Here is a 27199-nt window from a genome sequence, read left to right as displayed (position 1 = left end):
CATTTACTATACATTGCATCACACATTTTTGGATTGGATTGGTTACTGACCATGATTTACTCTTTACTTCATCTCTACATTCCTAACTTCCTTTATTATCTAGTTCATTCAAAGAGTTTCCTGCATGTTCTCCCTCTTATCTTAATTGGTTCAGATAGTCTGTCTTTTTAGCCTACTGACCTATTTACTTACCTTATTTAGCACAATCTTTCTGTTTTCAACCTAATGATTCATTTCATTCTCTAATTCTCTCTTCCAAAAAATGAGGCCTCCCTGAACATGTTAATTACTCATTTCAGGCCAGGCCTCATGGTGCTGTATCACTTTGTGTCAATAGAGGGAAATTACTCTTACTGAAACTTGAACTCACTTTGAATAAAAAACGGTGTTTATAGGGTTTAAGATTTTTGTACTAAATACCAAAGTTGACTGTATGAATCCTCATTGGCTTCCTACAAATAGCTTGCTGAAAATAAAGACATTAAATGGAAAAGGCTGTTTCTCTCTCTCTTTTTATTTTTTATCTTATAAAGTATGAAGGGGAGTGATATACAAAAAATATTAAATATTCAATGCTCATTATTCACAATACATTGAAAATGAGAATCCATAAATCTTTAGCACACAGCTGCTATAAGTATTTAAAAATACAAACCTGAAATGAAATGTGTGTCAGCTTAATGACTGGTCTGAAGCAGAATGATCTTAAAAATACTCTTCTGTGGTTTTCATCCTGACAGTTTACCATGATTGATACTGAATATGTTGGTCTTATTTCCATGAATTGTGAACATAGATAAATAGTATGTCCTTGTGGTCTCCTTCAGGAAATGGAACATTGCTGGACTCAAAAAACGTGATATCAATCATAGAATGAGTCTCCATTAGCAGAGTTTACATGGGAATTTTCATTCAACCACTGTACCTGCCTGACAAATGTAGTTCCAAGATGTCTTCATTTACTCACTATTTCACTGAAAAAGGTTTTAAGGTCCTGATTCAGCAACCCGTCCCTATTCAATAAAACACTTTGACTTGAATGGGATTTAAGCATGTGCTGATGCTTAAGCATGTGGTTAAATACTTCATAGGATAGGAAAGGACTTCAATGCACGTTTTAAACAATTTGTTCAACTGAGACCTAAAATACTATTATAATTCCTTACTAAACTAAGTATATTGTGTTATATTGTCATTTATAGAAAAACTATAATTAATCCATGGAAGAAAGTGTAGTCTAATAGCTATGAACTCAATGGTGTTTTATAGACATTGGATGCCTCCACAAAGGGATTTAGGCAATAAAACCTGATTTTTAGGCCATCCAAAGGAATCTGCAGCTCTGAGTTAGGCACCTAGGCTCCCTGTACAATTCATGGGGAGATTTACGTGCCTAAGAATGAGAGTCCCAAAAATCAACATGTTTTTAATCATTGGGCCAAAAAGAGTGAGCACTCCTAGGAGGTAACTGGCTGTTGGGGATTGAAAGGCAGGGCCATGCCTGCTCCCTGCCTCTTTGTGGACAACTGTTAGCTGCGGTAGCCAGAAGAAATCGTTGTTCTAATTGGAGTACAACAACTATGATTGTGGCTGGCCCCAATGATGGATGTGGAAAATGTGGTTGCTCCTTGCTTTCTTTCTTCCATGCATTCTGGCAGAAGGTCTGGTCACCATCTGGCTTCAAAGCATTTGAATGGGATTTCAGCTTTTTCTCTGACTTGCTTTCTGAAACTGGGTGTATCACTTACCCTTTCTCTGTCTCACCAAATTAAACTATGAATATAATAATGGCACATTTGAAACAGGAGGGATGGACAGACTGAAAGATACCTCAGCTGTGTGTGTTGAAGTGTACTTAATATTTTAAAGATGATATAGAAGACACAATGAGTCTTCCCCCTACCCTTACACCCCTGAGTGCAAAAATTGTGCTATTGGTATTGCTAGCCACTTCAAAAGGAGGATAAGTTGAGAATCAAGCTGAGACTTCACTCTTGTTGGGAATTGGACCAACAAAAGGAAGAGTACATGCTCATCCTTGTACATGTTGGGGTTGGTCCTGCTTTGAGCAGGGGGTTGGACTAGATGACCTCCTGAGATCACTTCCAACCCTATGATTCTATGCTCCACTCTTTCAAAAGGTGATGGAGCTGCTGTTCTTGAGGTATGGAGCTGCTGTTCTTGTGAGGTTCATTCTTCTTCCTCCAGGAGGCCAGGAGCTTTACACTGTCACAGTGATTTATGTCCTCATCATCTCCAGGTAAAAGTACTGCATGTGAATGCTACACCTCATAAAGCACACAGCAGCTACTACAAAGGCCAGCACACTCACATCACAGCAGTGCTACACACACTGTAGTGTCTCTCTGTTTATTTACAGACTGAATTCAAAGTCCTAGTCCTCATTCTCAACACCCTAAATAGGTTACTCCGCTCATCTCAAAGACGACCACCTCACCATCCATGCCAGACAACTGTGTTCTTCAGAGATGATAAGGCTGGAGAAGCCCAGGTTTAGAATCTTACATCCTGAAGCCTGACTTTGGAATGCCTTATGGTAGGAGATCAGAAGAGGCACATTTTGCTAAAGCTTTCCTACCAGTAATGTTCATTTTATGAGACAAGGTAGTACATCTAAGAGCGAGAGAAAGAAAAAATGGATAGAAAATGACATCCCTCCTTTAAAAATATAAATATAAATATGGATTAAAATCAAAATGAAATAATCTAATTGAGTATGCAATATTTTGCTTCATCAGTTCTTCCCCCATCTCCCGCCCCATCAGCTCAGTGACACAATATTAATGCTTCCATCACAAAACTGCCTGGGGTATTCAGGCTATGAATTTTACGGAGTTTCTTTGCCTAGTTTTGCCAACTGGAAGAACACTTTGCCATAGAGCTGTTTATATTCAAATATTGTAACACATGTCACTAATTTTCTCAGACAATTATGATGTGTAATTGATGCAAGCCAGATCCAAAAGTATAATATCCTGATATTTCAAAAGAAGCCTCACAAGCTACATAATGCATTTTGCCAGCTGTGCAAAGCTGTACATGGGGTTGGGGGGAGAGTGGGATGAGAGTCTTTCCTGAACAGTGCAGGTATTAGTCTACTATACCCTGAAGTTTGAGATTTTATTTCTCTTATTTTTGCATGTATAACTACACATTACTGGTCATTAAATTAGCCAGACTTTTTTCAAATCCATCTTCTGTATTTAGTTTTTTGACCTTCTGTTGCAGTGACGTCACCAGATTGGCTACATGCTGTGTGAATAAGTAGTTTCTTTATGACTCCTTCTAAATTTGCATGTCATTTATTAATTTAGAAATGTTTTTCTGTCTCTCTGAAATCTGTGTTTCTTCTTTCTCAGAAATTGCTTTGTTTTGCAGATGGGCACGTTATAATAGTTATAAAAGCTGTTGTGAGTAAAATGTATACTTCAAAATGTATCAGTGAAAATAGACCCTAATAACTTTATATATATAGTTAAAGTGTCTAAGAAAAACCCCTCTAACAATACTGCGTCCCTTCAATCTGGATTAAATGGATGAGAACATAGTCTTTTTTTTTTCATACTACCCAGAAGTTTGCAACAACGACTGGAAATTCAGGACCTACATAGTTATTGTCTCATATGTGTGTGTGTGTATGCAAGTTTATTGTATTTGCATAGTTTAAGTATGAAAGCTGGTTCATTAGCAAAACTTAATGTAACAGGCAGCCAGATAAATTTTTAAGGCACATTCTTAAAAGTCACTGTTAAAAGTCAAGAAAGGAGGTTTCAGAAAAAATTAAACAGTAATAAGTCACCAGGACCAGATGGTATTCACCCAAGAGTTCTGAAGAAATCAAATATGAAATTGCAGAACTACTAACTGTGGTATATAACCAGTGACTTATCATCAGCTTTTGTACTAGAGGATGGGAGGATGGCTAAGGTGACACCAATTTTTAAAAATGGCTCCAGAGGTGATCCTGGCAATTACAGCCCAGTAAGCCTAACTTCAAATTTGGTTGAAGCTATAGTAAGGAACAGAATTATGATGAACAAGATTCGTTGGGGAGGAGCCAACAGGGCTTTTATAAAGAGAAATCATGCCTCATGAATTTATTACAGTCCTTTGGGGGCATAAACAAACATGTGGACAAGGGTGATGCAGTGGACAGTATACTTGGACTTTCAAAAAATCTTTGACAAGGTTCTTTACCAAAGGCTCTTAAGCAAAGTAAGCAGATATGAGTTAAGAGGGAATTTCCTCTCCTGGATCAGTAACTGCTTAAAAGACAGGAAACAAAAGATAGGTAGAATGTTCAGTATTCAGAATAGAGAGAGGTAAATAGTGGTGTCCCCTAGGAGTCTGTACTGGGACTAACATATTAATAAATGATCTGGAAAAAGGTGTAAACACTGAGGTGGCAAAAGTTGCAGACAATACAAAATTACTCAAGATTGTAACTCTTCAGAGTCTGCTTTGGATTTAACTAAGAGATCTCACAAAACTGGGAGACTGGGACAAATAAATGACAGATCAAATTAAATGCTGATACTTACAAAGTAATGCACATTGGGAAACATAATCCCAACTATACATACAAAATGATGGGATCTAAATTAGCTGTTGCCACTCAAGAAAGAGATCTCGGAGTCATGGTGTATAGTTCTCTGAAAACAGCTGTTTTAATGTGCAGCAACTGCCAAAAAAACTAACAGAATGTTAGAAACCATTAGGAAAGGGATAGATAATAAGACAGTAAATATTATAATGACACTACATAAATCCATGGTACGCCTACACCTGGAATAGTGTGGGCAGGTCTGATCAGCCCATTTCAAAAAAGATATATTAGTACTGAAACACTTAAAGAGTGTCTCGACAGGCTATGGATCCCCCAGAGTCAATAATCAGTCAGTTGGATAATACAACAAAATGTTATTAAGGAATATGGGGTACACGCTGTAATACTTAATACGTAGCTTAAATGATTATCATATAAAGCAGGCAGAGAAACAGGCAAAGCAGTTGCTTTTTATATCTCACCAGTAGGCACAGAAGGAGTCGCATGTCGTTCGATACGGGCCGGCTTTCACGTTTAGTGCTCAGAGTACGGGAACGGGAGAAGCGGGGCGGTCCAGGTGATCAGGCTGGCGAACGCTTTCTCAATTTGGGCATGGGGCGTACCCCTTTTTATACTAGAGAATGCATCACAAGTTTGGTAGCTCTGGATTGGGGGAGGGATATACATTAGTACGTGCCAGACTATGACGAGGCCTGTGGCCTTGGGTGAAGCAGTTATGGCACTGGATATATAGCCCATTATCTGTGGGCAACAAAGACACTGGGGTGCGTAGGCGGTTTTCTTATAGCAGCATAACAACTAAATTCTGTAAACAACAGATGCAGCCTAATAAGGTCAGGTCACGGTTTTACTGTTGGCACCGAGCGGGGGGGGGGGGGAGGGGGGGGCGAGGGGTGGGCATATGCTGGGAATTCTGCTGCAACACAGAGAAGGACAACAAAAATGATTACGGTATGGAACAGCTTCCATATGAGGAGAGATTAAAAAGACTGGAATTTTTCATCTCAGAAAAGAGACCACAAAGGGAAAATATGAAATCATGAAATCTATGATATCATGAATGGTGTGGAGAAAGTGAATAAGGAAATATTATTTAATCCTTCACATAACACAAGAACCAGCGGTCACCCAATAAAATTAATAGGCAGCAGGCTTAAAACAAACAAAAATAAGAACTTCTTCACACAATACACTGTAAACTTGTGGAACTCATTGACAGGGAATGTTATGAAGGCCAAAACTATACCTGAGTTAAAAAAATTAGTGAAGTTCATGGAAGATAGATCCATTAATGGGCATTAGCAAAAAAAGGTCAGAGATACAATCCCATACTTTGGGTGTCCCTAGACTCTGACTGCCAGAGTGGACAACAAGGATGGATCACGCAATAACTGCCCTGTTCTAGTCAACGTTTAGAAAACGACTTCTAAAGAGTCTTAGGTTTCCCTCAGGTTCTTAATTTTTATGGTTTTACAATCATATTTTACTATTTTTAAAAATGATCTTTTATTCTCATTTTGCTATGTGAAATTTTCACACATGTAATAGGGAAAACTGAATGCAGGAGAAACAATGAAACTGACTATACATAAAGTGCTGTCAAATGCACAAACTACCACAAACTCATTGAAAAACACAGAGAAATATGTTTATTTCTTCCCTTGTCTTTATGTTATATTACTCTTAGGTACTGCTGGTAACAACTGTAGCTAACATTTTCAGACAGAGTTGTGTTTCTTAACTTGACACTTTCATTTAAGATTTATTCCTGTTTTGCTTTCCATGGCTTTTTCTTACTTTAACTATTGTATTATTTCTAAGAACATATAGCTAGGACTTACCATGGTGGATCTGATCATTCATCCATCAAACCCATAATCACAGATATAGATAGATGCTCAGGCCAGAAGGGGCCATCAGAGCATCTAGTTTGAACTCTTCTATATCACATGCAATTGAATTTCATTCAGGTACTCCTATATTAAGCTCAATTACTTTTGTTAGACCAAAACAAGATGGCTCTGCTTCCCAAAACACATCTATCATAGAGCTGGCCACATATACAGTAGAGAGTTGGAGGGGGGTGGGGCAGAAGGAGAAGGAGATATGCTGCACTCTTTAAAGGGGAGTAGCAATCAGAGGCGTAGCTATGTGTAGGCCTGTAGCTACAGGTGGGCCATTCTGAGTGCAGGCCCATCCAAGCACCGCTTAAACTACCTGAGCAACTGGGGCTTTCTCAGCCAGTGGCTTCCTGAACTTCCTGCTCCTGGTCATGTGACCAATTTATACACTTCCCTGCATACTGACACGCTTCAGTTCCGCAGTGCACAGCTCTGCCTAAATTGTACAACTAGTCCTTAGCAATTTTGTGACAATTATTGAATTAACAAAAGGTGAGTGCTGAAAAATGATCTGGAGACTGTGACGGGGCCAGCCCTGACGGCTATAGGAGGGTGCTGGAAGGCATATATATCAGCCATAGGCTTAGCAAATCCCTGTTCCCTGGGTGATCCAGCTGGGGCCACTCCAGGGCAATTAGGCCAATTAGGCCAATCAGGCCAGCTGGGGCCAATCAAGGAGCTTGCCCCAGCAGTTAAAAGCCTCCCAGCCAGGCAGATGGGGGCAGCTGAGAGGGTGTGCTGTGGTGTGGCTACAAGGTGTGGAGTCAGTGGAGGAGCGGAGCAGAGCAGAGCTGCTGCAAGGTGTGGAGCCGGTGGAGGAGCTAGTGTGGGTGTGGTGAGAGCACCCAGCCATGTGAGTTAAGAAGGAGCCTGTGCAACCAAAACCAGGGGATGCTGGCCCCAAAAAGCCTGAAGGAGGACCACAAGCCAGGGGGGGCTACAGATGAGTGACCCAGGGAAGGTAGTAGCCCTTGGACTAAGTTGTTTGAGGCTACTCCTCACAGGGTCCCTGGGTTGAGGCCTGGGGTGGAGGGTGGGACTGCTCCCACCCAGCCACACCACCGGCATAGCCGTAAGAAGTGCAGACCCACGGGGCCAAACAGGCCCACCTTGCCACAGGACCCACACCTTCCAATGGGTCTGAATTGTTTTTCATCAAGAAAAAAATGATAACTTTTTCAGGTTTAGTGGGTCAAAGCTAAGGCTGATTGCATCTTCCCAACCTTATTCAAAAACCTTCTTGCTCTTAACAAAGATGGAAACTGACTTGTTAAGATTGTCCACCCAATGAAAAAGAAATAAGGGAAAGTGAGCAGTGGAAATGAATTGTGACTGGCTAAATGTAGAAAGTACCTTGTCAATAGCCACATGAAACAACTATCAATTGAACAGTCTAATGTTATCTTTTACAGCCTATAGGAAAAGCTGTAAAATGTGATCTTGAATTCATTCAACCTAACATTGCAATCCATCAAACAATTATACAGCTTTGCTGCTACTCTGTGGTCTACTCAATATACAGAAGTTACAACATCAACATGAAATGTTGTTTATATGAAAAGACTGAACCAAGAGAAAAAATTATTTTTAATCAAGGAAAGTAGTTTTTCAGTTTCAAAAACTATTAGCACAATCCAAAACACATGAAACTAAACAGGTAATCAATAAGCCCCAGTGATCAGATACTTCACAAATAACTATAATAAAGCAAATCATGAGTTCATACTGCAGATAGGTAGTCTGAGCCTTGTTCAGAAAATTTTTGCTTTTCTAGGTGCTAGTCATGCAGCATTTGCTGATTTCAAAATCTTAGCATGATGCCTCTTTTTCATTCTGAAAATATTTATGCCAGTGGTCAAAAAATGAGAACTTTGAGATTTTCAAAAATAGAAGGCTACAGCTGGGCATCTAAATCTATATTTAGGCACTTATATACACACGTGCTTGAGTGCCCGGCACTTTTGAAAGTCAAGCCAGTGACTAAATGTGGATTCAGGAACATGATTACGAAAGCTTATTTTTTCTTACCTTATGTGGAGTTGCTAACTTGGATTAATTCATTTAAACACCACTAAATATAGTATCCACAAGCAATCTCCATTGTTCCTACTAGGGCAAGAGAAGAGGTGGGAATTTGGCACAGGGAGCTTACTGAGACCTGCAGAAACTGATTTCTGAGAAGAAATCACAGAAATCATTAAAGAACTCTCCTTTTATGTTGTACAGAAGAAATATGATTCTTGCAGTTACATATTATGTCACTGTTGATTTATAATGAGAACACCTGAGAGATTAAAAAAAAAACATTTTTAAAGATTCATATAAGGACTCATTGGGTGACCATTTTCAAACAAAGAACAGTTACTTGAAGCCAAAATAAGTGTTAGACTACATTCCTGTGTTTAAAATCATGACATTTGCTTTAAGCTTAGAAAGTACATTTCTACCTGTGGATATCATCATTCAAGCCTTTCAGTCATGCAGTATTAATGATGCTGTTGTTTTAATTTTAAATTGTATTTTTTTAAATAGCAGGATCGAAACATTTGTATTAATTTATATTGTATTGTATTTGTATTAATGGATGGTGATCATATGTGAAAGGTTTCTGTTAGAAATAACCCGACAGGTTGTCCATGGGGCGGACTGGGGAGACGGACACCTTTATTGCCTGCTTGTTCCACCTTGACGCTGTGAGTGAGCAACGAGGAGGTTACTTTACAATTCTTTTATTCATAACAGTATGTAAATGTATACATTTCCAGCAACTCCCCATAGACCCTTATTTGGTTACACTGATACCTATAAAATGAATATTAACTACATGATGAATACAATTATACCCGCCCCTGTTTGTTTACAGGATTATCATACAGAGGGCAGGCACATCACCTTAAAACCTATTCATTTTACAGTAACATTCTTTGAAGTAAAGGTATGCCAGGGGGGAAGAAAGATAATGCTTTCTTCCCACCAAAGGCCTTGTTCAGGAGTGGCGATAGTTAGCCTCATCCCCTGTACAGATAGCCAGGAAGGGAGGAAAAGAAGAGAGAGAACTAGATAACTTTAACTAGAATTCACACCAATTCACAGAAACAAGGTTTGCCCTTGCCCTGACCCCATTCTTTGTAACTTAGGCCTGACCATTTGTCCAGCTTTTAACTCTTTACTTTCCTACAGTTTCTGCCAGTTTAAAACTTTTACTGGTTTTAGAGATATTTCTTATACAATAGACCTAGATTCTGTCCATATTTTGTGTGTACCTCATGTAAATGTCAAGCAGAGCTGCACTCCCTACATGCTTCTTAAGTGAAGAAGAATCTTTGTCCCTATTTCTCAGTGTCCAAAATGTGACAGGGATATAGACGGCTGGTGAAACTAATCTTTGGGAGGCTATGGTACCTCCTGTCCCATGGGGGTTGTCCCTTCAGCCTAGGTTTGCATTGCTTGCAGATTCAGAGGAACCCACCATAGTGTCACTGGATGAAAATGTCCATGAACAGGTGGGGAACCTCCCCTCATGATGACCTACTTATCCCTCTTCCTGGCACTGCTAGATACAGGGCATCAGGATTTCTCCCCTTCCCTCCTCCCCCTTCTCTCCCCAAAACCACCTCAGGATCCCCCTTCCCACCCTTCAGGAACTCCCCATTTTCCCAGGGACTCTCTCCCTATCTCAGCAAACCTTTTCAGAAACTGCTGCTCAGGAGCTAGCAATCTCTGCTAGCCTGAGGAATCTCCTTCTGCTGGGAACCAAGCACATAGGTGGGGCCCTGCCCCCATTATGCCTGGCCCCTTCTGGCCCTGGTGCCACTGAACACATGGCTTCGCCTGCCAACCTGGACATGCACATGCGCAGGGTGGCACAGAAAATAGATCTGGAGGGTTGATCCCCCTGCAGCCCTAATCACCCATTACCTATGGATGGGGAGAAAAGAAGACAGGGTCATGGCCACACTCTATGTGTACTGGCCCGAACAGGCCAGTTCTGCATGCTAAGGGTCTCTAGGGTGCATTCTTCATAATGTTCTGTAGTATTCCTCCTCACTTGTTGCAACTTTGCACCACTTCCAAGGGCTGTATCAAATGAGGCATAACAATAAAACAGGTGTAATCCCTCAAATCACTAGACATTTTTCCAAATGAGAATATTGCATGGTTGTGAATGATGGCAGAATTTGTTTCTGGCCAGGTGTAATATCTGGAGAAAGGAAAGACATGAACTTCCATTATTGACTAGTATTGTATACTTACTCACATTAAATAGTATCTTACTATACAGTAACCATCAAAATCAATCTGTTTAGTTTCATTTGAAATATACAGTGATGGATGCCTTGAAGGAATATATTGCTTAATAGTTTGCTGATATTTTCATGAAGTCTTATAAATAAAATTCACTTCAAATAGCTTCATGCCCAATGAAGTTCCTGCCTCTATATTTTTTCTTGAAAAATATATAATGCCAGATTCTTATACCCTTACTCATATTGAATAATAGAATTTGTCCCTATAATATTGCAAAAAAAAAGAAAACCACATGGCGTATTGAACAATTTGTAAACAACAGAAAACAACGTGTCACTTTAAATTTCAGGTGGTTGTTGTGCCTGCTTGCAGGCTAGGGGACACAGTAGACAAGCATGTGATCAGGACCTAGCAGCAGCAGTCAGTTTGGAAAGGGAAAGCTTAAAGAAATGTGGGAAGAGTACAGCCTTAGGGAGCAGCCTGTTTTTTTCTCTTTCTGTTTTTGGGTTCTTGTGTGTTTTTTGTTCTGAATTCTAAGGAATAGAGAAGTATTATTTTGAAACCTTCCAGGAGGAGCACTTATGTGCTTTAATCTAATTTCTTTGGGTGTATGCTAAGAACATAACAGGTGCTTTGCTGCAGTGCCTGACGTTGAGGGCCCCTGCTATCTAGAGGTATTCATAATTCCGAGTTAGGCTCCCAGGCTCTCTGTACAATGCGTGGCGAGAGTTAGGGCCAAATTAACAATAGGACTTAGGAGTTCTGATGCTGAACATTACAGTGTCAACTGTTAGGTGGCTAAAAATCACAGGCACAACCTGGGATGCTTAAAGACTAAGTTAGGTGCCTAAGTTCCCAGTAAAAGGAATTGGAGGAGTTATGCATTTTATAAAGTCATGTTTAGAGGTAACCCCTATGAGCTGGTACCTGCCCAAGCTGGCCTGGAGACTTGGTAAGGCCCATACTCAGGATCCTTGGAGTGGCAGGCACAAGACAGACTCCTTCCAACCCCTTCCAATAGTCTAGTAGAACAATAGGCCCACCAAAGTCAGTTCTGAGGTTCTCATGCAGAAAGCACAAGGACACATACACTATTTTCTGAAAAGTAATATCTTAAGAAACGATTGTAAGGACACAGATTCAGAAGAACCCTACTAACCTCAAAATCTACCATGTCACATGCCCCTCAAGATCTCCACAGGACCACATGCACCCAGCACAACTGCCCCCAGGATCTGGACATACAGGCTACAGACAGCACAGAAGGTGAGTTTAACATCCCCCCCACCTCTAGAACACTGAAGAGACCTGTGATCCCATATACTGGGAGGAGGGTGGAGCAAGCAAAGGGAAGAGAGGGAGGAGCTGAGCTGCACCATTACACACACACACACACACACACACACACAAATGCCATATTCCTTTCCATAGGTTCAGTGACCTTCCAGATCCCACCAAGGGATAGCCTTCCAGAAGTCATCCTCAATCACATTCCAGAGCACATCAGAAAGGCACCATGGATTTATGGCCTAGAGCTGTTCAAGTGGATATCCTCCCCAGAACTCATTCACACACGGAGAGGAGCAATATCATACTAGGGGAGTCAAAACAGCGCTGCCCTCACATTGGGCATCATCACCTCCAAACATGATCCAAATATATGCCATGGTGCTGTTATAAGTACAGATCCACTATAAACATCTTCCTCTGTTGAAACATACACAATCTAGGACCACACAACAGCCACGATCTGGCAGGGAAGACAGCACCCTCCATACACACACCTCACTCACCAAAACAATGCCTAACCCCCCATGCCATCCCAACTTGTGTCCCCAGCCACAACCCCTACAACACACAGCTCCCACAGAACAACATAAAAGGACACACAACACTCAAAATACTCATATCTATCACAGACGGAGCAAGGAGCAGAAGAGTGGGAGGTTTATTGCCAGACACAGCAACAGCTGCAGCCCTGGTACAGGCATAACCCACAACAGGCACCTGGGCTGAGAAGATACCCAATCACTCCATGAGGGCCACACACAGGAAGAGGAGGAGGTCAATATGAAAATAGGGAGACATGGATTTGTGAGAGAGAATGGGGTCCTCCTCATCCTGGGGCTCCAGAGAAAGAATGCTTTTGTTTTGAACACTCCCAAGCTGCATTAATCTTCCCTCTTTTTCTCTGCCTGAGGAGTGCCAGCCACCTGTTGCTATGCAACCCACCAGCAAAATGCAGATTGTGCTGGCATGCCACCAACCCATTACATCAGAGGGAAAAAGAAAGGGAGCAGTCTACGTGAGTCTGTTGGTGCCTGTGTCAGACAGAGAGTTAGACAATCCAGCCTGGGGCTAGACTTAGGCACCTCTATGGTTTTTGAGCACTTAGAATGGATCAGGTTTCAGCAGCACATCAAACCTTGGGCTCATGAGTCATAGGGCAGGACCACTTTGGTGCACCCAATTAAAGCTGTAAGCTGTGTCTTTTCATTCAGACTATACCTCAGCCCCAGCATGGCAAGTGGCAGGTCCACAAGTGAGGGAGCGGCCACTGGAGGGCCCAAGACTGGAAAGCAGAGGCCTAATTTAGCCATAACAATTTAGCAAATTAGCTTTGTTGCAAGGGACACTCTTTGGGGGGAGCTGAAGGACCAGGTTAATACCCTGGGATGACATTGACAGGACTTGAGGACATTAAAAAGAAGTGGAGATTTCTGAGGTAGCAGGCAAAGGCAGACTTGAAGAGGATTGCCAAAAGGGATGGGCCTATGGGTGGAAACGTGGGTGTCCCAGCCCCTAAATATCTGAAGGTGGCAAAGGGCCACACTCAGCATTGCCAGCAACTGGGGAGCTGGACGCCATACAGATGCGTTACCACCCATGCAATAAGTATGAGTAATAGGACAGATCCACAAGGACACTGGATAGCCTGGAGGACTGTACCCGTGCACTTTATGGATGATCAATCAGAGAAGTCAGATGGCTGGCCCAGGTAATTAACACCCCTGAACAGGTAGGGACCACAGACAGAAGGCAGCAAGATTCCATTTCTCTTCACCCTCTGCACAAACCCCTCCCTGAGACTTAGGTGTCCACAAGCTTAAGAAGCATCTGAGCTGTGGTTTGCAAATGCCAGTGGTACCTAAATGTTGGACTTAAGCACTGAAAGGGGCAGCTAGGCATATAAGCCCCCTTTATGAATTTAGCCCCTAAAGCCTCAGTGGCATGAACAGAGTGACTTGAAGCAATTAAAACAAAATTGGCTAAGAGGACTACATGGAAATATTTGCAGCTCTTTGACAATACATTCATTCAACCCATCTATCATTGTATATTTATCAAATGAAGCTAAATAGATCGTTGAAGTGTTGACATGTATATGGAAATATGAAAGGGAAAATGAGAAGTCAACATTCCAATCAAAGTACATTCTATAGTGTATTTTAAAACTTTTTATTATTAAATGGTTTGCCATTTCTTTTATTGACAGAAAGAAAGAAGGTTTTCACACAGTAATGTGTATTTTTTTCATGAATTAAATAGTATGTAATAGATGAAGCACAAAATTGGGTTCAATTCCATTCCTAATGCCAAACAGACAGGTACATTTCAATGATTTACAGCCTATAACCATCTCTCTGATATTTGTAGGTGTAGCTGATTGAAAGAAACAAAATCAAATATAAAAAATGGAAGAAACCCTAAAATTGCTTTGATAGATTGGTTATTAGAGTTGGCTGAATTTCTTTTGATGATTAGTTTATTCCCCCCCAAATTGCAATTTTGTGTTGACTGAAACCATTGATGAATTCAGGATGAAGTTGGTGAATAGCTTCAGCCAAAAAAAGTTGGATTTAAAAAAAATATTTTTAAAGCTAAAATGTTTTGTTTCAACATTTTCAAAATGAAACATTTCAACTTTTCATTTTGAAATGTTTCATTTAAAAATTAGATTTATTTTTAAAAATACCACAAATATTCATTTGAATGAATGAATGAAACTTTTTTTTTCAGTTTTTTGTTTTGACAAGGAAACAAATCTGTTTTGGATCAACCCAAATCCATGTTTATTTTTTTTTAAAAAAATATTTGGCCACCATGTTACCCAGGGTTCTATCAACCCAAAGCTCTTGGTAAACTTATTCTGTGCAAGTGGTGTCAGGAGATAAATTAAATGGAGATGTGGCCAACCAGTCAATAGATGGTATAATTTGTATAATACAAAAGAGTGATCTCACTTAAAAGCTATACTTTATTTAGTCTCAAGCACTTACACACGTGTGCAGCAGGTTAGTGAAACACCCAAACCCTCAATAATTACCAAAGTTTGGTATGGCTGTTGAGCAGAGCAGCAGCAGCTTTCCGATTGGCCATTCTTCCAGCTGCCCTTGGGGACCCCGAAACTGTATCCAAGAAGAGATCCCTGAAGAATCCAAAGCTCTCTCCCCTCCATTTATCCTTGTTAGTAGACAATAACCTGTGAAGAAAAACTTGTTGGAAAAGCAGTTTCAAAAGCTAATCAAGATGTTTCCCCAGATCTCTTATTAGTCAGATGTGTTTCTTCAGAATTTGCATGTCTTGAGGCCCTGACAAACATTTCCCAGAAGGCATGTATAGATAAGCTTTTCAGAAGGGTAGCCGTGTTAGCCTGTATACAGCAAAAACAACAAGAGTTCTGTAGCACTTTAAAGACTAACAAATTTAATTTCAGCAGGCATAAGCTTTTGTGGGCTTCAGCCCACTTCCTCAGGTGCAGTTGGTATAAATAATGCAGCAAATATTGGCAACATATATAGGAGGTAACATATACATATCCAAAGGCATAGACAACAATGGGGTAGGTGGATGAAAGCTGAGTACTTGAGGCCTAATGACAACCATTGAGTAGGAGGTGAGAATGGGTGATCAGAGCAAATTACTTCTTGTAATGAAAAAATAACAAGAGTTCTGTAGCACTTTAAAGACTAACACAGAACTCTTGTTGTTTTTGCTGTATACAGACTAACAGGGTTACCCCTCTGGAACTATTCTTCTTGTAATGAGAGCCATCCAGTCAAGGAATAAACAAATACTATTAATATGTTATATTTGATCAACCCAACTCAATCATACAGCTCAAATTTCAAATATTTGTGATCAGGTCGTGCAATAATCCAATATTTATCAAATATATTTGAATAATGAATATGTTTGAGAACATTTCTATTAGTTTGTAGATATTTCCTGAAGAGAAGAAGACTAAATTTGTCAAATAAATTATTTATTGCAAATTATTCTCTTAGCTTTAGTACATACATAGAATAATTTTTTAAATTTAAGTCAGTGATCGAATAAGTTCAAGAAGAAAGTCAAAACAAAACAGAACTTTTAATTTGACACATTGATGAATTTTCAAGTAATCATTATCACAAAAATGTGATTTCAGCTGTATCTGAAATATGTATTTAACTCCATGCTAAATGACACAATTTTAGATTACTATAATTACTGAATTAAGTAAACTTTTTTACTTTCTCATTCTTCATAAAATTATAGTCAAGATCTTCAAGATGCTACTTTTTACAGAACTTTATTGATATGACTTTCACAAGAGCAAATGTTAATATACATTGTGTCTGTCTAGTGGGTCAAGCATACAAATTGGTATTTTATTTTCTCAACTCCTCTCAAAGCAACTGTTGTAAACACTGCATTGTATGTTTGCAATGGCTAGACTGAAATATTATGATTTAGATTTTTACCTGGCTTGCAGTATTCAGAAATTAATAGTTTCAGTGTTCCAAAAGGGAAACAGGATTCTCTATGCTGTTTCTAATTAGATGAACAGTCTTCCTTTAGGGACAGCAAAGCAATCCTGAAGCAGCCTACTCTCATCAGAAATTGATTATCTAGAGATGAATCTCCCCCCCCTCTCCCCCCCCGAGATTCCTTGGGCATAGAAATTACACAGGAACTGATCTTGTGATTTGGAAATGGAGGAAAAAAATCTAATGAATCAGTTATATTATATTTTAGACTTCACATGGCAAATGAAAATCAATTTAATTGTCAAAAGAAAGGCCTATGTGAGTTCTTTTATATTCTATATATTGGTGAATTATTAAACTACCATTTGCTTTTGCTAAAATTAATTTTGAGACAAACAGTAACAATTAAAATGTCAATCTGCCTGACTTTGTTGGACAACTTTAAAGTTAGAAAGCACAGTCTTATCTAAAATGATGCGGATTTGGAATTGATGCAAAATAGGGTAACCAGAAGAAAGGGGCTAATAGTGCAAGAAATTATTCTCCCATATTTTATTAGTTCTGAATTGCATTTCAATTCAGCCTTGTCCAAGGTTCTTTATATTTACTTTTCCATCAGCCTCAATACAACATTTTTTTGTTTGTTCATAATATTATCTGGGGAGGGTCCTGTGCTATTGTTGATATTTATTCTTGTGAGATCAGTAAATTTATGAGAATTTACACATTTTCATGTGAAAATATAGACTCATACTGTATGAGCCTTGGTGCATGTAGGGTTTGGGATTGAGGGTGCTAGGAAGAATCTGTGACAAGGAGTACTTGATAGACAAAACTGAACAAATAAATCTATCTAGGCCTGATCCAAAAGGCACTGAAGTCAGTGGAAAAACTGATGTAGACTGCTCATAGGGCCTTATCCGAAGCTCACTGAAGAAGGGAAAAGGAAGTGGGAGGAAAAAGTGTTAGGAGCATGAGTACTCCAAAAACAGAAAGGTTTTTTACTTAAGGCCCCCCTGCTCATGTTCCAGCTGCAGAGAACAGAGTAAGGCCTGGTTTACACTGGCGACGGATTTCGGTGACTTCCTAATGTCTACTTACCGCAGTGTCTCCATTGCACTGGGTGGGTGGGAAATGCCCTCCTGTCAACGCAGCGCTACATTACTTGCTGGGGTGGATTTACGGAGTCGACTTCCGGGTTCAATTGAGTGAGTCTTTACTGCCGCTCAATTGAATCCACAAAATCGATCCTGCACTGTTAGCTGTGCCTACAGCAGTACAGACATAGTCTAAGATATCTGGGAGGGAACCATACTAAGTACATTCAGATAGAAGGATCATCAGAACAGAGAATTTCAGACTCTAGATCCAGTATCTTTCACAAATACCAATATTTCTCACGGTACTTATTCAAACTCACTCTAATGAATATAATTTTGCAGACAATTGTAGTTTATATTTATTGTTCATTTCAGTAATATTGTCATGTTTATAATCCTCATCATATAGACCTGCAAAATAAGCAAATTGTGCTTCTGCATTTAATTTGTGTATTTTATTTAAAAAGTGCCACACAAAATGAAAGTACATCAGTTAACTTATCTTCATTATTAAAATGATGAAAAGTTGAGTAATGAAGCACCATTCGTACATAAAATATGCCAAGGTCAAATATATACTGCAACAAAGATAAAAATTCCAAATCCAATACTTAATATAATAATATCTTACTGACCACTCTTGAAACCTGACCATGCTATGATATTGTCTGTCATCAAATTATCCTCAAAACCATATATTAAAGGGTATTAGTGACAGGGATGTACTGCCTAGTGGTTGGAGTAGGAGTCATGACCAGTTATCAGAGCAGGAATCCAATTAGGGAAACAGAAGTCAGGTTCAGTACTAGAGTCAGAGGTCGGATGCTAGAGCCAAGGGTCAAGTCAGAATCAGAGCCAGGACCAGAAACCAGAGCCAATGGTCAGAACAGCTATAGACTGGGGACCGACGAGCTGGGCAGCAGCTCTGCAGAAAAGGACCTGGGGGTAACGGTGGATAAAAAGCTGGATATGAGTCAGCAGTGTGCCCTGGTTGTCAAGAAGGCCAATGGCATATTGGGCTGCATTAGGAGGGGCATTGCTAGCAGGTCACGGGAAGTGATTATTCCCCTCTATTCGGCATTGGTGAGGCCGCATTTAGAATATTGGGTCCAGTTTTGGGCCCCCCAATACAAAAAGGATGTGGACAAGTTGGAGAGAGTCCAGCGGAGGGCAACAAAAATGATTAGGGGGCTGGAGCACAGGACTTATGAGGAGAGGCTGAGGGAACTGGGCTTGTTTAGTCTGCAAAAGAGAAGAGTGAGGGGGATTTGATAGCGGCCTTTAACTACCTGAAAGGGGGTTCTAGGGAGGATGGGGCTAGGCTGTTCTCGGTGGTGGCAGATGACAGAACAAGGAGCAACGGTCTCAAGTTGCAGGGAGGGAGGCTAGGTTGGACATTAGGAAAAAGTTTTTTACTAGGAGGGTGGTGAAGCACTGGAATGGGTTACCTAGGGAGGTGGTGGAATCTCCATCCTTAGAGGTTTTTAAGCTGCGGCTTGACAAAGCCCTGGTTGGGATGATATAGCAGAGGTTAGTCCTGCTTTGAGCAGGGGGTTGGACTAGATGACCTCCTGAGGTCCCTTCCAACTCTAATATTCTATGATTCTATGATTCTATGAACTGGGTTATATGGAGTTAGGGAAAGCAGGAGCAGGGCTGGGTCAGAGGCAGGAGCAAGGCTGGGATTGGGCTGGGACACAGCAGGAGCAGAAGCTAATGTAGCCACGGGTAAATGCTTTGAGCAGCCAGCATGCTATTCTTCCAGTTAGGATCAGCACATCTTCCCTTAAGCCCATCAGCAGTTCGGCCTATCAGGTGACTGAACTGGGGCCCAGCTCTGCTCCTTAGGATGCCTGGGAGTTAAGCTAGCAGGTAAGCAGGCTACCTGTGGGCCCTTACTACAGACAAAGGATATGTTAGGGGAAATATTGTGCCCTATTGGATGGAACATTGGCCTGGCATTCAGGAATCCTGGGTTCTAATTCTGGATCTGCACTTTGACTGGTGGGTGACTTTAGGTAAGTCATTTCACTGCTCTGTGATTGAGTTTTCCTCTATGTAAAATGGGGGAAATGAAACTAACCCTACTGGGAAAGCACTTTGAGATATAGTGTTGAAAAGCAGTGTATCAGAATTGAGTATCATAACATATTAAAGGAATTAGATAACTAAAGATTACACTTTTGTCCAAAACCTTGAAAGACACACAACCTAATAATAAAACTAAAACTTGCATAAACAAATGCCAAGTAAAGAAAAAAGTGTGGAGGGACAATTTTGTGCGCATTAGGGTGATTCTCTAATTATCTCTGACTGTAATAAAAATAACCATAATTCAGAATTCAGACAAAGCAAATCTTTTGCTAATACAACATAACCATATTATCATACCATTATTCTATTTAGCATCGATTGGGACATAACAAAACCTAAATATTTCTAAGAGCCTGATCCTATTTAAATCAAAGTTCCCATTGACTATAAAGGGAGCAGTGCCAGGCTCTAACTGTGCAATGAGAAGCACAGAAATTTCTTTCCCCCAAGACAGTATGTACTCCGGAACAAGATCCAATGAATAACATCAGTGATAGTTCAAAGACTATGGATCAACATGGGCATCAGGGTTCATCAAGAAAAGATAGCTAATGAAGATGCAGTTACTAAAGAAAGTAATTTAAATGTAACCACCAGGTGATCAATACACATTCATGAGAATTCATGTCTGCCTATTGAAATATCTTACCAGACATTTCCTACAGAACAAACTGTGATTAAAAAGCATCTTATCATCTGCAAAACAAGTCATTCTAAAACACTATTGTTATAGGATTCCTCTGTATGGTATTACTAAGACATGTTCCAAGTGTGGGGAGAGCAGCCACAGAACAGTTCCCCAGAGACAAAAGACTAACAAATGTCTCAGTCAGGTGTCAGCAAAATCAGAATGGACCATCACCTGGTTCAGAGGCCATTCTTTGACAGAAAAGAAGATGTGGATGAAAAATCTTGATAAAGAATTGATAAAGAAGTGCATCTTGATAAAGAAACAGCTGAGGGTTCCCATCCACATAGACTTTCTGTCTCCTGAACCTCAGCTGGAGAAGATTCTCAAAGAAGAAAAAGAACTATGAAAGGGGAGAGGAAATGCCCCAAAACATTCCTCCCTTTCTCTCTACCCACGACATCTAAAACACCTGAAAAACAAAAGAAGCAGCTTTGGACTGGGAGAGGTATCTTGTCTGAAAAGAATTCAGCCAGTAAGATTGCTGTAACGTGGTGAGAGAGAACTTTGCTTTGGATTCACTTAGCTTGTTAAGTTAGGTATTAGTTGCATTTTACTTTTATTTTCTTGTAACCAATTCTGACTTTTATGCCTCATTATGTGTAGTCACTTAAAATCTACCTTTTGTAGTTAATAAATTTGTTTTATTGTTCTATCTAAACCAGTGTGTTTGGATTGACATGTTTAGGAAACTTCATTTGGGATGACAGGATTTGTGCATATCATTTTCTATCAATAAAATAACAGACTTTATATGAGCTTGTATTGTCCAGAAGACAGCTGGACAGTACAAGACGTATGTTTCTGGGGAAAGTCTGGGACTGAGAATTTAGTGGTGATGCTCTGCAGTGTAATTCAAGAAATGGCTGACTATAGCACTCATATACTATAACTGGGAGTATTTCATATGCTGGTGGTTATGTGTGAGGAAACCAGGAGTGGTAGCTCTCACAGCAAAGCAGTGTAAAAGGCACCCAGGCTGGAGAACTGAGGGGACACAGCTGTTCGCAGGTCCATGCTGTACCCTGGTAATGTCACAACTATAAAGATATATCAGAAGTAGATTTCATTAGTAATACATTTGGCAATGTATCAGAGAATGATGTACCGAGAGAATAGACCTATTTACAGGTAGGAAGAAAATGTTAATGAAATATATGAATAATAAAAAGACTTGATTGCACTGAGACAGAAAAATAAAAGATTATTTTGAACAAGATTGTCAGATAAATATATAAAGTTTGAAGTATTGGTGGGGACTCCATTGGTTGTAAAAGATCAGTTATGATTTCTGATAACATTAGGGATCATAAATCTCATTATAAATGACAGAGTACTGTATATTGCTTGGCACCAGGGATTGTGAATTCTTTTCCTGACCTTACTAATCACATGATATGTGGCCTTAGGCTACGCCCCTAACCTCTCTCTCCTTCTACTTACACATCTGTAAGTTACACTTACCTACATATTACAGGGTTGTTGCAAGGAATAATTTATATTATATATACATACACACACACACACACCCTTATATATATATATATATATATATATACACACACACACCCTTATATATATATAAGGGTGCTTTGATATCCTTGAATGAATAATGCTACAGAAGTGCAATATATTGTTGTCATAAAGAAGTTCTGAAAATCTGTTCTAAAATACATGAAGAATATTTTCTAACTAAGAAAGAGAAAGTTTGTTCCCTAGGGAAGATTTCTGTTGGTTCATTTAGTAGAGCAGCTGTCTATGTCTCACAAAGATAATAGGTTCAGATCTCACAGTGAAAACCTGCAAGATACAAATATGGAACAGTTATTCCATCCATCTTTGGGGACTTTTAATTAGATACAATCATTTTAATGTCTAGCCACCAGTTGGGAGGTAAAACAGCTAATAGGAGAATGACCTGAAATAACTTTAAGGCTCTTCCAAAACATGAAAATAAATGACAAAACATTCTTACCAAAAGAAGACATAGAAAATAATGTATTAGTTGAAACAGTCATGGCAGGAAGCTACAGAAAAAAGACAAGTTATCAGACTAGTATCTAAGCCTAAGGTATGTCTACATTGGTGTGTGTGATTGCAGCATGCATAGACATATCTTAGTTTGCTTTAATCTAGTAGTTTGAGTGTCATTAGCAGTGAAACTGTGGCAGCATAGGCTTCAACACAGCTGAAGAAGCCCAGCTCAGACCCCAGGTACTTATGTGGGTGGCTAGCCCTCACTGAAGTCTGTCCTGCTTCACTGCTATTGGTACTCGTTCTAGCTAGATTGAAACTAGCTTGGATATGTCTATACATGCTACAATTACATCTCCTATTTCAGTGTAGACTTTTAATCATAGTTGCTTTGTCACAAGAAAGTATGGCATAATATGAACATATATAATGCTGACTAACACTGAGTAAATTCTGTTGGCTATGGTTCCATGTACTTTCTTTTCTGTTCTTGTTATCAAAATACAAAGCTTCGATATTTAAAGTTACCAAACTTCTGAGATATCAATGTGTGACAAGGACTTAGGAATAGATCTAAAATGTGTGACAAGGACTCTCAGCATGGGTACTGTGACATTAAAGTCAATAGAGCTTTGCCACTGATTTCAGTGAGAGCATGATTAGATCCATAATGAGAACCTGGACATAACAAAATATATAACAAACAAAAAACCGAGCAGAAGAGAAGTTTGAAAGTGATGTGCAGTTGATTGTTTTCTATCACTTTAATGTAATGATTTTTTGCATTTTATTACAATAATTTATGATAAACAATGGTATTAAAAATCAAGAGATAATGGTCAATTTTGGTTCTGAAACGTAGACCCTAATCAGATGTTATTTAGAGTCAAGCTGGCAGACAATCATCATATTACTTGTGAAGGTTTAGAGTCACTGTACAGGGTGGCTGCTAAAGGAAACATAGCAAGGAGGTAAGATTCTGTGTTAACAGGGAGTCTTGCGTTCACCCTGACCCTGGTGTCCAAGGCTCTGCAATTTGAGCACCATGCCTGTCTGTTTGTCCCTGCGCTACCCTGCTGATGTAACAGTGTTGGAAATGTCCCTTGGAAGATAATTCTTGTCCACCATGCAGTCTTAGTTGGAACAACTGTATTTTGATCTACCTAAAATTAACAAGATGGAAAACTAAACAAATGATAATTTCACTGGCAATTCTTTTCATGAGAGTTCTCAAACGCTGAGTGTCTGAAGGTTATTTCTCCAAAGCATACTTCCCCCACCCCATTTTGTCATTTAAGATGGGTTGATATTTAAATTGTCTACTGCTCAATGTGTCTGTAGGTCCAATTCAATTCCTTAGCATTCCATTTTACTGGATAAAGTGTATATGCTGCAAAAAGTCCTATTCACATTACATTCCAAAATCTGATCACACTTATATTGGAGTAAAACTGAAGTAACTCCACTGAAGTCACTTCAGAGTCATACTGGTGTACTGAAAAGAATCTAGTCCCACATCTTTTTAATTCACCATGGCATTTTGAAAAGAAGTGAACCTGACTGGAATGGTTTGGTTCTGACAGAGTTAATAACATTGTCTGATTTGCTAGATTGATTTTATTTTAAACTCAGCCAATAGTTTAACTGATGCAAGCAACTTTGTGGCAACTTACTTTTTTTTTTTTTCAGTTCTTTAAACAGTCTGTTCCCTCTAGTGATTTCACATGCTTTCCCCAGTGGAAAAAGCGTTAGCAGTTTAAAGCGATGTGAACTCGAGCAATCAGAAAAATATATTGGATGATATGGCTGCCATTATAGAGAGTCACTGAAGGATGAGTGTAATGAATCAATCTGATAAATTGTGATTGGCCCTTAAAAAGACAAGGAAAAGAAATAAATCCAAATTGGTTAGGGAATGCTCACAGTACCAGATAATATTAGATTGTAGTCTGCCAATCTTTAGCCTTCTGTGAAGCTGATCTCAAAGTTGGGACATCATCAGGGAAAAGATAGTTTAAGAAAACATACTTTGAAAGAAAACTTATTTAGAAAAATGTAAGTTGTGGATTTAAAGTGAAAAAAAACCCCAACAGGCTAACCCCCAGGTGACAATAACATTATTAATAATATAAGGCAAGATCATCAGTTCATAGTGGTGCTTCTCCAAGAGCAGATCATTTACTCCTAAATCCTGCCCTCCTGTGCAGAAAAGGAAGTAGTTACCTCACAGAGGCTGCTCCCCCAACAGAGCTGCTACCTATAATACAGACAGCCTGTAAGGCAGTAAGTCCTCATCTTCCCCTGTGTTAGTGTGTAGGGCAAGTGACAATCTCATCTATAGTTATATAGCAGCTTTAACCCAAAGAATACTAAACTATTTTATTAATTTAGGATGAGGCTGGGGCTCTAAATCACTGGCTAAGTTGGTGTCAGGGGCACCAATGAAGGGCTGAACTCCAGTGAGAGTGAGCCGTAATTTGTATTGGGTGGACCTATCCTCTGTACTCCAACCTTAACTGACTGAATACCCAGCATGATCACATCTCTGTGCACAAGCTGAGGATTTTATGGACAAGTAGGGAGGCTATTCTTTGGGGGGTGGGGTTTATATCACAAACTTTACTGACTTGTTTTACATGAAAAGCATATGTAGTGGGAGAATGCTGGAGGTTTCCCCCAGGAGCTCCTGCTGAAAGTGGAGGCCTGCTGTCCTGTGCTATGCACAAAAAAGTTTTGAAATGGACATTTGTCCAATTAAACTTGGGGAGCACTGCAGATGAGCTTCATTCCAATCAAGGGAGGGTTTTCTGTTTATTTTTAATTTTAAATACATATTGGTGCTTTACTTAATTATCTCTGTGCCCTCTATGTCATAGGTTAACTGTAGATTATGTATCATTGTTATATGAATTGGCCAAGGCCACAGGAAAAGTCACTGCTAGATCTGAGATTAGAATACAGGAGTCCTATGTTCTTAATTCCATGCTTAGTCCACTAGATCTGCATCAAGGATAATTTATGAACAGGAAAATGGGACCATATTGACAAAAAGAGGGGGAAAAAAAGCATTGCAAATTGTTTGTCCAACTCTACTCATCTTTGCCATCTCTGCTGATTTCTTTGCAAAACATGACATTTGCTAGCTGCTCACATATTGAGGCATTTAAACAGAATGAAAAAGACACTAGGAAATGCACTGGTAACAAACTTCACTGGTAGGGTTGTGGGGAATAGAGACATGACTCCTTAGGCTGTCCCCATTTTTTATTCCTATGATTCCACAGTGATATGAAGTGATATATGAAGTGATATGAAGTGATATGAAGTTAGATAATTAATTCTTTGTTTACCTTCCTGCTGTTCAGGTGGAAGGCTGAGCAGGTTGTTTATTGTATGTTAAGGTGAAGCCACCACTGATGATAATAGGTATTCAGTGCTTGGATGTCTCTTTCTAAGATATGTTTCGTGTCCTCAGAGGAATTCCTGGAGTAGAGAATGACCCCGTCATTGGCATTATGCAAGTTCCATGCCTGAGGCCTGTGGAAAGTCAGCAGCATAGAGGTTAAAGAGACTGACCTTTGTGGGTCTTGCTAGTTTATGGCCGCTTGTGCTTTTAAACAAAGAGAATACAGCCTAGAACACACACACAGTTTGCTGCCTTTTTTTTTTTTTTTGCTCTTCTTTCTTTACAGCACAAGATGCTGATGTAAGAGTTAAGTGACTGAAAATCTAGCCATAGCAATAATATTTACTGAGCTTGCTAAGAATTAATGTCTCCCCCTCCACCTCCTTTAGGTTACATTTATTTGGGTAGAAGGGAATATTTTACATACCTAAGAAAAATGTGTAGTGAAATCAGCAACATTAATAATATAAATTTATACTGCTATGTTATTTTCCAAACAAGGATCTCAAAGCACTTTACAAAATACATTTAGCTTTGCAAAACACTTGTGAGGTAGATAGGTAGGTATTATTATCCCAGATTTTAAGTTGAAAAAGCCCCCACAGAGGCAGAGAAATAGCTCACAATAGAAATTCCTGACACAGCCAGAAATAAGAATCCAGGTTGAATCTTGATTCTTAGGCCTTCCCTTTGAAAATATCAGACTTCCTCTCCTCATAGTATTGGGCTTTTTGTACATTCCTGTCAAAAATATTAATCAACAGGTGACAGACCAACTACAACCTACCTCTATTTGTTTCGCAGGTAGGGCCTGGTAGGGTACATCATTCTCTTTTCTCAATAAACACATGACATTTTCTATTTTTGATATTCACCATTCTCAAATAAGTAATCACTGAAATCAGGATCCTCTGCCTTTAGCTGGACTAGTCATAACTGAAGCTTGCATTTGTTTTATTTTTATTTCTTGTTCCTGAAGGGAGAGTTTCAGAAACATATTGTGATTCTCAAATCTACATAACCCCTCGATTCCTCTTAAGAAATGACCAAGTGTGGTATTTAATACCCCTATAATGTAAAACTACAGTATGTAGTAGGATCATTACTTCAGAATGTTTTCATAGATGAAGGGACAAAGAAACAGACTAAAACCTATTCAAAACTGTATTGTTTTTCTCTGAGTAATTTATATTCATCAGCTCCAGGTATTTAAACAGTAAAGAAACTAATGAAGCACTGGTGACTGAACACCTGTTGGTATGTTTCTTATTATTTTTCTCCTTAAACCTTAATGAGGTGTAATTACTGTTTCTCGTATTTTGTCTGGGACATGCATTATTATAACAAAGAGTAGTGACAAGTAGCTGTGTCTCACTTCATGAACAGCAAACTTACTGCAAATATGTAAATGAGGAGCAACAAAGAAGAGCCCGGAGATATTAACATC

This window comes from Emydura macquarii, unplaced genomic scaffold, assembly GCF_026122565.2.
Source record: "Emydura macquarii macquarii isolate MOO-44397 ecotype Brisbane River unplaced genomic scaffold, CSIRO-AGI_Emac_v2 contig_2473, whole genome shotgun sequence".
Lineage (NCBI taxonomy): Eukaryota > Metazoa > Chordata > Testudines > Chelidae > Emydura > Emydura macquarii.
The sequence above is the reverse complement of the archived record's forward strand: the minus strand, read 5'-3'. Positions refer to the sequence as shown.